At 31.5% G+C, this 12,954-nt stretch overlaps 1 long non-coding RNA gene across 6 annotated transcripts; it reads left to right on the forward strand.

Moving 5' to 3' along the window:
* The first annotated feature begins 1,714 nt into the window (after nucleotides 1-1,714).
* Nucleotides 1,715-9,782, forward strand: LOC134725319 (uncharacterized). Of its 6 annotated transcripts, none has more exons than XR_010108541.1 (5): nucleotides 1,715-1,882; nucleotides 3,711-4,000; nucleotides 4,228-4,343; nucleotides 7,176-7,613; nucleotides 8,096-9,782. It is a non-coding gene; the product is annotated as an uncharacterized LOC134725319 (long non-coding RNA). The 6 variants fall into 6 exon arrangements; XR_010108544.1 differs by having other exon boundaries at nucleotides 8,502-9,565; XR_010108543.1 differs by having other exon boundaries at nucleotides 1,724-1,882; nucleotides 7,593-7,613; nucleotides 8,502-9,560.
* The last annotated feature ends 3,172 nt before the right edge of the window (nucleotides 9,783-12,954 follow it).

Below are 12,954 nucleotides of genomic sequence, written 5' to 3' on the forward strand. Positions count from 1 at the left end.
GAGACGAAAACAATTTATATTTTTGCATTTTTGAGATTTCATAAACACATTTTTTACCCATTTTTTTTCAATTCAACCCATTATATATAATTAGTTACAACATGAACATATCAACTTGATTAGCGTTATGAATATTTTTTAAACGAATTTGATAATTCTATTTGATACTTAGAAAATTGTGTGACGATTTTGTGTCAAACTTTCCACAAAAATAATTTGCACCCTATGATCGTTTACATGGAATTAAGGTACTCTCCGAAAGGTTTTGATTTTCATTATCACAATTGCATACATTGCAAATGAAAGCCTTTGGAAATAGTGTAACTCATTTTGTTAAAATTTTAATACTCTTTGATAAATTTTATTCTAAAGTCGTGTATCGTTTCTTTTGTTGACTAGTATATATGCTGATGATACTGTTATTTTTGCAGAATCTGGCAGCTGAATTGCAATCTGCACTAAAGTCTAAATGTGATGTTTTTATATTGTGAGACCTGGAAACTTAAAGTCAATGTAACTAAGACCAATGTTATTCTACTTTCAAAAATAGGCAGTGTAAGAATACTCAGTTTTTATATAATAATGAATAAATAGTTGTTATAGAAGATTTTCAATATCTGGGAACAGTCTTTTTTAAGAAAAGGTACACTTTCAAAAAATAAAGCTCGGCTAGTCTAACAGGCTAGGAAGGCCATGCTCTATGCATTGTGTAAAGCGAGAAGGCTTTGTTTACAAGTTGATATTTTGTTACAAATATTTGATGCAATGGTTGCACCTTTATTGTTGTTACAAATATTTGATGCAATGGTTGCACCTTTATTGTTGTATGGTGCTCAAGTGTGGGGTTACGAAAACAATGAAATTATTTAATCTTTGCAATAGAATTTTGCAAGTATATTTTGAAGATTAAAAAATGTACTCAAAATTGTATTGTTTATGGAGAGCTAGGTAGAGAACCTATGCCTATTTGTATTAAAGCCAGAATGGTTGTCTTTTTGCAACTTATTTTAAATGGTAAAAAAAAGAAAATATCACGCACGATATGATATGTTATATAGACTTGACGAAGATGATGTGTATCACTCTAAATGGTTACCATGTATCAACGAAATTTTACTTGAATGTGGTTATAATCATTGTAGGAATAACCAAACTATGGAAAGAAATGTTATTCTGTCAAGACAAGTTAAACAGTTTCTTCATGAAAAATTTATTGAAAATTGGAAAGCACAAATATTTAACTCACCTAAGTGTATTAATTATAGAATTGTAAGACTGAATTTGGTTTTGAGAAATATCTCTCTGTTTCCCCACCTGAAATGATGTATACTATTAATAAATTTAGATGTGGAAGTCACAAGTTGCCAATTGAAGCTGGTAGTGTTTGTTCTATTGATGGATCTGGAAAAAAAATGTGATCTAAGTGATAAAGAACAACTAGATTATGATACATATTTAATTGTAACTTTTTTAATGGAGTTCGTGTTGTTTCTTATTTATTATTTGTAACTGTTTATGTATAAAATGTCACGGTCTCTTAATTTCATGAGTCTTTAGGATAAAAAAGATCTTTACAAGTCATTTTTATATCAAATGTATTATCACACCTTTTTATGCTCGATTTGAGATCTAAATTTTATTGTTAAAAAGGCTAGCTGTTGTCAAATAAATTTTGTGAGCAGTTTTAATACCGAGGGTGTGTCTTATTTTGTGAGTTTTCATTGGTTTGGAGTTTTTAGACCCTTCATTGTTGACCAGTGGAAAACTTCCCGCCGAAGTGTTTCAAATAGCACTTTGTCTTCAAACGAACAAGATGGACACATGCAGTTTACAGAAGCAAAAGATTTGATTTGAACTGTTCGTGAAACCACACATACTCAAGGTAGATATTAACCCCTTGGTATTTTCCCAGATTATTTTCATTATTAAAAATATGGATCAAAATACGACTTTTGAAATCTTTTTCGAAAAATTAAGATATGATATAGAAGACTATCTGATGAAATTTAATAAGTTGGCTCGTGTTCATTGATCGTCCTGAATATGCATGAAATATTTGCCACTGGACACCAAGTAACCAACAATCAATCGTGTTCATTGACATCGGAATAAATAAAAAAATAAATAAACTAGAGCATGCACTGGTTACTACAAAACAAGTGCCTGAGTCGATGCTGTAGCAAGTATCGTGATGTTTGAAAAGGTTGCACCAACTGAAAATGCAGATGGCATATTTTTGCTCAACTATCGATAGCAAAGATTTGAAAATATTTATTTTACTTTTTCGTATTTTACTGATACATGGAATTATATTTCAAGTTTACAGTTTTCAAGTTTATAGTAGATGCAGTCTATTTGTATTTTATAAAGATGATAAAGCCATAATTCAAAAAGTAGAAGACTTGATTCTCCATTATATTGTCCTTGATCCTCGATTTACTTACAGCCGTTTTGGTGGTAATAAATATTATGTACATGGTTTAATCTCAATTGTTTTAACACTTTTTTCACGTTTTTGTTATTGATCTGAGTAAAGTTCAGTTACATAATTTATTTGCAGTATGTCCTTTGTCAGTAGATATTTTTCTGCACAGCCAGTTCAGTTACTAAAGTGTGAAATGAGTAGATTGTTGTGTAACACCTATATGGTCATGTGATCAAAAGGTTAGAATTTGAACCGATATATGGTCGTGTGATCAATAGGTTAGAATTAGAAGCCAAATCAGTTTAAATTGATTTTTACTTGGACAAAGACCTAGGTATTTTTATGCCCTACCTACGATGGTCCACTGAACATAGAAAATGAAAGTGCAAAGTTCAGGTTAAAGTTTTTGGTCAAGGTAGTTTTTGATGAAGTTAAACTGAGTCACATCTACTTGAAACTTAGTACACATGTTCCCTATGATAAGATCTTTCTAATTTTAATGCCAAATTATAGTTTTGATCCCAATTTCATGGTCCACTGAACATAGAAAATGAAAGTGCAAAGTTCAGGTTAAAGTTTTTGGTCAAGGTAGTTTTTGATGAAGTTAAAGTCACATCTACTTGAAACTTAGTACACATGTTCCCTATGATATGATCTTATTAATTTCAATTTCAAATTAAAGTTTTGACCCCAATTACACGGTCCACTGAACATGGAAAATTATAGTGTGAGTGGGGCATCCTGTACTATGGACACATTCTTGTTTCATTAGAATATTAGGGGACATGAAATATGTTTGAAAGAATTTTAAGGCAATTAATTGATTCAATGTGATCTGTGTTGGATTTTAGATTTTAAAAGTTCCAGAAAATTACTTTTGGAGAATTGAATGATTTCACTAATTTTTCATGTTGCATGTGAAATTACAATATGATGACTTTACCCCATTTCTTTAAGTTTATTGACTTATTAGAGTTGTTATGTTTTCAAGCTTTTACTCTTGTATAAACATCATCGAACTGTAACTATAAGTTCTGTAACCATGGTAAAATTCATGATTGATTGTGGGTGCATCCCCTGTGGCAAATACATCATGCATTTCAAGTTGAAAGATCCATGTAACTTGACCAGGTATTGCTTCCAAATAGTATCTACCTACAACAACAGGAATAGGGGACACATTCATGTATATGTCTAGGAGACTGACAGTGTACCAACTGAATTTGTTGGCAATACCTTCTGAATACATTTTTTATATAAAAGTTAATTACATTTGGTTTTTCAGAGAATTTACAAGACTATTATCCACAAAATGCAACAGTCTTATTTTGATGAATTGTTGAACCAGAGAAATGTGAAGACTTACAGACACCTAGACTGTATAGTCAACATAACAATGATTAGAGAATCAGACTACAGTGAACATTACAATGATTAGAAAATCAGCTAGAGTCAACATTACAATGATTAGAGAATCAGACTATAGTCAACATTACAATGATTAGAAAATCAGCCAGCTGCATTTCATCAATCAGTTTATGATGAAGCTGTACAGCATTGGAAATGATTACTCAGGTATGTATTGGTTAACATTTTGAGGTTTGTTTTATAGGATAATAGTGGTGTTTAATTTTATCTTTCTTGAAATAAATATATTAGAAATGAGGTGAAATATGGCATTGATTAAAGGAGATGTACCAAGGAAAACATGTGACTGAATAAACATTTTATTAAAAAAGGATGAACAATACAGTTTTGAGTTTCAATCCTTTCATATATTAAAATAAAATGATATTTTGTAGGGACCAAACAACTGAGCAGAAAGAAGAACCGTATGACCTTGAAGAGTAAGCAATGTATTAAGTATATTTGGGGTTACCAAAGAGTATGGTAAGAACCTCATCTTAAATTATACTTGGTGAGTATTCTTATTGTTGGTTAAATATTAAGCATCATTATGGAAAATGGGGGATCAAGGGTATACACCAACAAGACAGTGACCAAAGGAAAATAAATAACCAAAACCATCTAGAGGTTTCAACTATAGTCTGATGTTTATACAATACGTGAACTTGTAAATCATCCAAAGTCTAAAATATTTGTGAATAAAATGAACAGACTGACAAATAACTTACATACACACAAATATCTGACCTAAGCACATGAGCATGTTGCAGGGTGAAATTTTTTTATTAAATAAAGCTTGAGCCTGTTTTGTGCAATGCCTAACCATTAAACGACAAAATTTCATACAGAAAACTTTTCAAATTGAGGGGTTTTAAATTTTAAATAAGCCAATTTATGGTTTAAAAAAATAATGGAAATCTTGACTCCCCAACAAGTGAAAAATGTCACTCTTATCATTGAGGAAAATGGCCACTACCTGAATGGTCTTTAGAATTAATTCAGTTGCTCTGGTCATTTTTCAAAATTTAACAATGTAAGTAAATATGGAGTTGTTTGATCAATGGGAGATAACTCTGACCACATGGAATAATTCTGAAAACTTAAAGAGGGGTCCTGATCCAGAAATCCCGGGCTTAAAAACACAAAATCCTGAGCTCCCGAAATTTAAATAAATTTAGATCCTGACATCAAGAAATTAAAAAAAAAAAAACTTTATCCTGAAGGGGTCAATCCCTAAATCCTGTGCTTTAAAATACCAGATTCTTGAGTCCCAATATAGGTCCAATCCCCCTCACATATAATTGATAACTAGATAAAAGAAATACAGAAATTGTTTTGCCTTTTGCCATGCTTACAATCAACAAAAGATTTTTTTCTTCATTTTTCAAAATAAATTCCAAGACTAAGATGTAGGATGCCATTCTTCTAACAAAATACCACAGCATGGAGACCCTAATCAGCACACTAAAATGTCCAAACGTGTGTCCTACATCTTGAAATAAATATAATTTTATAAATGTTCAAGTATCTTCAAAAACATTTTTTACTCATTTCTACTCTGTTGAGACAATTTCACTAGCACTGCACTTTGACTTTGACTAAGACAAACACAATGTTGATTGAAGTTGAATGGTACTAGTGACAACTTTGTTGGAGACATGGAAAGCATTTCGTCATTGTTAGTAGTTTTATGGGCTTTCACCTCTTGAGTCACAAAGAACCTTATGTACGTTAGTTCCATTGAAATGTTATATGCATTGTCAATGCTAAACATTTGATTGACTTTGACTGATTTTTTTTTTAGTTTCGTCAGAGTGTAAATGAGTTTGAACAAAAGGCAATATAACCTTTTTTTAGTGATAAGAAGATTTGACTTTCATTTTTGATAAAGTTTTCACCAAATTTATTGTTGATAGCAAGGCTTATGGTTTGCACAAAAGAATATGCCTTTTACACAATGAGCTCAGTGGTGAATCCAGGGGTGGGGGTCTGGAATTTGGAACCCCCCTTTTTTTTGGCCCATCAATGCATTTGAATGGGAGCATATAGTTGGACCCCCCCCCCCCCCCTTTAATCTGGGTTGGGAACCCCCCTTTTTTGGGGCCTATCAATGCATTTGAATGGGAGCATATAGTTTGACTCCCCCACCCCTCCCCCTTTACTCTGGGTTGGGAACCCCCCTTTTTAAAATGGCTGGATCCTCCCCTGGAGCTTGTCACTTTCACTCAAAAAACATTAAAGAAACCATCAAATTCCTAAGCTTAGGTAGGAGCTCCAAATTGTTATAAAAATTACTTAATTATCATTATCTTGTGTATTTTAGCCACCTTCTGCTTAAAAAAAAAATACATTTAGATAATTTATCACTTAAAGAGGCATTTGCAATGATTTAGATAAACAATAACAGCACTTTGTTTTTTTTATAAATATTAATAAAAGTGGAATAATGAAGAAATGACTTGTAATTATTAACAGTCATTTTTATAGTTAAATTAGTAAAAATGATCTGAAAAGCATTGCTGATTTCATATTTTTTTCCAAAACCACAATTGTAGTAGATGGTTGCTCAGCTTGGTCAGATAATAAAAAGAAACAGAATGTCAAAATAAAACGGTTTTGCCAACAAAAAATATTATTTCAGTGGTAAAACTCAAATGTTTTTGCTTCAATTTTTTACTCACTTGAGTGCAATTATTTGCAAAGTACAAATCTTATACAAAAGAATTATGTCTGAGACAACAACCCAACCAAAGAGCAAAAAACAGCCGAATCAACTAATGACTCTTCAACTCAGCAAGAAAATCCAGCATCTGGCAGGCTTCAGCTGACCCCTACACAAAAATGTTCACTAGGTCAGTGAAAGTGGATGTCATACTAAACTCAAACATATATTAAAATGAACTGAAATTAAAAAACCTACGAGACTAACAAGGTCCAGAGGCTTCTAACAAGGGACAGGTGCAAAAATGCAGTGGGTTAAACATGTTTTGAGAGATCTCAACCCACACTTATACCTCTATGAGCCAATGTAGAAAAAACAAACACAGCAATTTGCACCGTAAAACTCATTAAAAAGAAGTCTTTGTCCAACTTCAGAAAAGGTAACAAAAGAAACAGACTAATAATTTGTGTATTTTTACAACATTTACAAAGCTAAATTTTGTGGGAAAATAAAGTAAAAGTTAAATTAAAAAAGAAATATTTAATTTTGAAATTTACTTCAAAGGAAAGAAAATAAAGTTTAATTGATTTTATTCTTATATGTGTAATGTTGTATATGTATTTATATTTCATTTCAGAGTTCAACAACAGATTATTAATTCTATAATTTTGATTTTTGCAGATTGCAGCAGTGGGATGTTACAGTCATAGACGTTGGATAGACTCCGTTGTACTAGGCCAGGGAGGGTAGCGCAGAGTTTCCGCAGAACTATACAATAGTAGCAAGATCACTCTACCATGAGCTTGTTAAAGGGCCCGTTTGATGAAAGTGACAACAACGTTCTCCACGACACTACAGATTTGTTTTTGCAGATGCAGCTGAGAGGATGTTTCAGTCATGGACTCATTTGATGGAAGTGGCACCAACATTCTCAAACACTAATAATTTACAAATTTGTTTTTGTTGTAGATGCAACCTCAGTCATACACCCTAGAGTTTGGCTATGTTGTGACAGAAGAAGAGTGGCATATAGACTTCTGTATGTCCATTTTTATGGAAGTGACAAATTACTAATCTTTCTTCTTATATCCATTTCAGAGTTCTTACAAAGATGCATAGGTATAAAATATTTATTATTTTTTGTCTTTTGGTGTATTTTTGTCAATGAGTTAAAACCCAAAGAACAGTACATCGATCAGAAGTAATAAGTTTGACTAGTGTAATTTGAGAGAGAACACTCTGGAACACAAAAAATATCCTACCTCATAAAAATTTAACACGACATCTTATTTTCACCTTTTTTCATTGAAGCAGCACACAGTGTAGTCAAGAATGTATGCATGTCCTTGAACTTCTAGAAATACAATACCTCTAATAGTTAAAACCGTCTGGTATAATGGTCAACAAGAGCTACATAAAAAAAAGGAAGATACCAAAGTTAAATTAAAAAAATATGTATTTGATTTTTGAAATTTACCTCAAAGAAAATAAAATAAAGTTTAATTTATTTTTTTCTTATATGTGTAATGTTGTATATGTATTTTTATTTCATTTCAGAGTTCAACAACAGATTATTAATTCTATTATTTTGTTTTTCGCAGATTGCAGCAGTGGGATGTTACAGTCATAGACGTTGGATAGACTCCGTTGTACTAGGCCAGGGAGGGTAGCGCAGAGTTTCCGCAGCACTATACAATAGTAACAAGATCACTCTACCATGAGCTTGTTAAAGGGCCCGTTTGATGAAAGTGACAACAACGTTCTCCACGACACTACAGATTTGTTTTTGCAGATGCAGCCGAGAGGATGTTTCAGTCATGGACTCATTTGATGGAAGTGACACCAACATTCTCAAACACTAATAATTTACAAATTTGTTTTTGTTGTAGATGCAACCTCAGTCATACACCCTAGAGTTTGGCTATGTTGTGACAGAAGAAGAGTGGCATGTAGATTTCTTTTATGGAAGTGCAAATAACTAATCTTTCTTCTTCATATCTATTTCAGAGTTCTTACGAAGATGTATAGGTATGCAGTATTTATTATTTTTGTCTCTGTGTATTTTTGTCAATGAGGTAAAACCACAGAACAAATCAATCAGAAGTATTAACTGGTGTAATTTGAGAACACCCTGGAACACAAGAAATATCCTACCTCACAAAATTTAACATGAGACATCTTGTTTTCACCTTTTTTCAAGGAAGCAGCACACACAGTGTAATCATGAAGGTATCCATGTCCTGGAACATCTGGGAATAGCATATCTCTAATAGTATTTTTACTACTATCCTCAAAATTCAAACAAAACAGTCAGATATTTTGATCAACAAGAGGTACAATCTCAAACCATGTGGTGAAAAAAGACAACACATAACCAAAAAAAGTGACGGAAAATTGTCTACACTGACAATAAAATATTATACAGCAACAACCCATTCAAAGACCTGAGAGATTCTCAAGCACCAATTCAACCAAAGACCAGGGATGATCTCCAGCACTGAGCACCAACCAAAACAAAGAACAGACATGAACTAGGGCAAAAAGCACCAACCCAACCAAAGACCTAAGAGGTTTTCAGGCACCATGCAACCAACTAAACTAAATAGCCAGGGATGATCTCAGACACCATGCACCAACCTTTCCAAAGATCAGGGATGCTTTCAGGCACAACAACCTTACCAAAGACCAGGAATGATCTGACACCAAGCACCAACCAAAACAAAAAAAAGGGTGATCTCAGACACCACAGAATGTTAGCAAGTATTTGATATGTTAACTTATCTACTACTTGTGTAAGTAAAATGTTTTTTTTTCATTCTGTGCTGCATTTATTCTATCAAAAATTGTCAAAATGCAACATGAAATTTTTATGTGTTTTTCATCTCTTTCTTCAAAATGTTTTACATATTGAAATTTTTTGAAAATTCCATTGGACTATCAAAAATAATTAGTAAATAATTTCTTGAATAATTTTTTTTTTATTGGAAATGTTAATTTACTTTAATCAACGAATATGAAAATAAATGTTCAAACCTTTTTCATGCATAACCAAATTAATAAATGTGTTAAATAAAAGATTACAAATAAAAAATTTCTATATTTTTTTTTTAGAAAATTAAGATATGCTTCTAAGAGTTTTTACAATTGAACTGTTCCAGAATATAATAATGTATTGTTTTTTACAGAAAATATAAGGTAAAATGACAAATTATGATTTGGGTTTACATGAAAACACTGATATCTTGAATGACAGTAGCATAGGTGGATCCAGGGAGCCTTGCCCCCCCCCCCCCCCCCCCCCCCCCCCCTTTTGTGGGTAAAGGAGTAAGTTCGGTAAGAGCCATATTTGGCCCCAATTATAAAGTTCATAGTAACAAGAAGTTACACAGAACTGTTTTTGTCAAAGTTTACTTCTAACACGTTAATTTTTACATCCCAAAAAGGTCAAAATAAGGGATTTTGGTGAAATTTGTCAAAATAAGCCAGATTGCAACCAAATGAAGGACCAGGAAACATAGAGCGCAGGCGTTGACAAGCTTAAGATTCAAATAAGACGTGTGAAATGTCTTCACAAACATTATTTTAAAAGATCTTTGTTGTCGACGTATGCGCTCTATATTTCCTGTCCAATAATCTATGGAAATTTACCCATTTTCATTGATTTTTTCGTGAAAATCAATATGAGTTCAACTTGTGACGTCATAATGAAACGCAGAAACATAAAATTTCCAACAAAATGGTGTATATCCTAGCTAGTCAATGGATTAGCTGTAATTTATCGTGATATTGGTCGATTAATCTGAATTTGAAATTTACGCTAAAAAGGGGGCCATTTTAGGACCTTATCGAACATACTCCTTTTGGTTGATTATATAAGGAATCACTGTAGTATGAATAGAGGGGGCCCCCTCATGAAAAGTTCTGGATTCTGCCACTGAGTAGCGAAATAAAAATTCACTAAATTAGAAGGGGAGGCAAGTTGTATAAAATAAGGGTATCAATACGATATGGTATTTCAACAAATGATGCAATTTTGCTCTAAATTTGTGAAGTAAAATTCAGGTACACTATGCCAAGATCAAATTCATGTATATTTTACCCTTGGGAAGTGGTAAAAAACTGCTTGAAAATTAAGATATGTCTGCAAAGTATTTAGTAATTGGGGAAAATATGGTTTGGTTCAGATTAATTGAATAAGATTTTGAATTTCTGAAATTAGTTGATATTGTAATAAAAAAAAATATTTATGATTATCCCAAACATTCACCATCAACGATTCTGGAAGATTATGTCGAGCAATTTTTTTTTGTTGTAAAAGTTTTCATCCAATAATTTATAACTGTAGCCAAATAATAATTTGATTAATTAAAGCCATGGACACCTTCTCATAATTTAAAAATATTGAGATAAATATGCCGATATAAATACAAGTGGTACTTATTTGATTCTTGTCGGTGGATTCTGGAATAATTTTCATTTCATATTTAAAAATTACCAAAAAGTATTTTTTTTGAGAACATATTCAGCTTGAATACATAAATGACAGAGATTTTTATTAAGCATTTCATGTGAACAACCAAGTTAGAAATTTGACCGAAAAAAACTCAAAAAAAGATTCAGGCATACAAATTATAATATACATTAAAAACTGGATATTAAATGATAAAACCGTGGAAGAAGATTGATTTAATTTGATTACAACACTATTTAACCATTGAACAAGATTTTCTTCTGAAATGCAGCAAAATGGTTTGCCCATCAATTTCAATAGTTAAATTGATATATATAGGAAGATGTGGTATGAGTGCCAATGCGATAAATCTCCATACTTATATATGCAACAACATTTGAAGCTAAAAAAGAGGTTGGAGATTAACCCAGAGTGGAACGCCCATTTATTTAATTTCTTTATCAAATTGATCAATGCAGAAAGGGTGATAGTTGAAATAACTTAGGATGAGGTTTATTAGGTTGTAAAACAGTTTAAGGTCCTTGGATCAAATGATCAACAGATATTTATAAAACATTTTTAAACATTGTCTTGTTTGCATTGTTAGTGCTTTCGGGTGGTTGAAATTTTCAAAACAATTCATGCAGTTTTTGGTGATACACTCGTTTAAATGATAAAACTGAAATTTCAGTTTTGTAATTTAACAACTTCCCTAAATATTTTACTGTTTTCAATACTAAATTAAAGTTTGTCATCTGCATTTAAAGTTTCAGAGCTGAACATTAATGTTCATCTTGATTTTTTTTTTGAAGACTAAGCAAATATCAAATGACCATTTCAGAAATACATTGAGCTCAGAGCGCTGCGTTTCTTATCTATTACTAACATAGTTTCTCTTTGGAGTAGCTTGCAGTTGCTAGGGTCTGGTTGTTTCTTTTGTTTTTTCATTGGTTCTTTGAATGGTGTCATGGTTTTCAAGTGTTCAGGATATGGTGTTCTGCTTTTGAGGGAATCTTTATATGTAATTCTGAAATGAAAATATTTGATATTTGTTTGGTAATTTAAGTATTAAAAAAATTATAATTTTGAGCTTAAATCTGTAAAAAAGTTTTATAATTTTCGAAACAATGTCAAAAACAAAGGTCTTTAATCAAATTCTAAATTATATTTGACATATTATGATGTATTGGAAACCAAAATATTAAAAATAAATTTGTATCTTAGATTGAATTCAAATACCTTATTGTGAAAAATTACCCAAAATGTTATATACTTAAGCGTCATCAAAATTATTTCAGGGTATCTGTTTCTTAAAAGCACTGATTGCTAACAAGATAATGGTGAAGTAAAAGTAACATTTCAAAATTATAATCTACCTTTTAAATTAAATTCACTTAATGCTTTGACCAAGTGGGAAGAACAAGTATTTAAATCATTTCAAATACCCCCCTTAAACCTTCATTCTTATTTATCTGAAACTATCATCATTTCCCAGAGTTATTTAGATAAAAATCCCTAGTATTAAACAGAAGTATCTAATTATTTTGCTTCAAATATATCATTCTTGGGTTCATTTTTAACTCTAACCCCCAATAATATGCTTTCATTCAGACATTTTACAAATTCTCCATACAAATCCCCCAAAAAATAATTTTGTGAAAACCTCAAATTTGTCATTCACATGAATAATAATAATAAAAAAACTGTCAATAATAAGGAATCCACAGTATTCACATTTTGCTTGAAAAATATTTGTAATCAAGTTTCATCAATTAGCCTCGAATGTTGTATTTAAGCGAAATAGTTGTTTGTTTCTTTGCTTTGTCTTTACACAGCTGAAAACTTTTACCTCTAAGCAAGGGAGATAACTTGTTTCAAATTTAATTTAATTAAGAAATTTCTAAAAATGACATTTGTCCATTCGGCATCATATTTTTCTAAAATCAGTGTAATTCTTAAAAATGTTTGGTATAACTATTTGGTTTATAATTATCAGTACATAATTAACAA

This window comes from Mytilus trossulus, chromosome 7 (genome assembly GCF_036588685.1).
Source record: "Mytilus trossulus isolate FHL-02 chromosome 7, PNRI_Mtr1.1.1.hap1, whole genome shotgun sequence".
Taxonomy (NCBI): Eukaryota; Metazoa; Mollusca; class Bivalvia; order Mytilida; family Mytilidae; genus Mytilus; species Mytilus trossulus.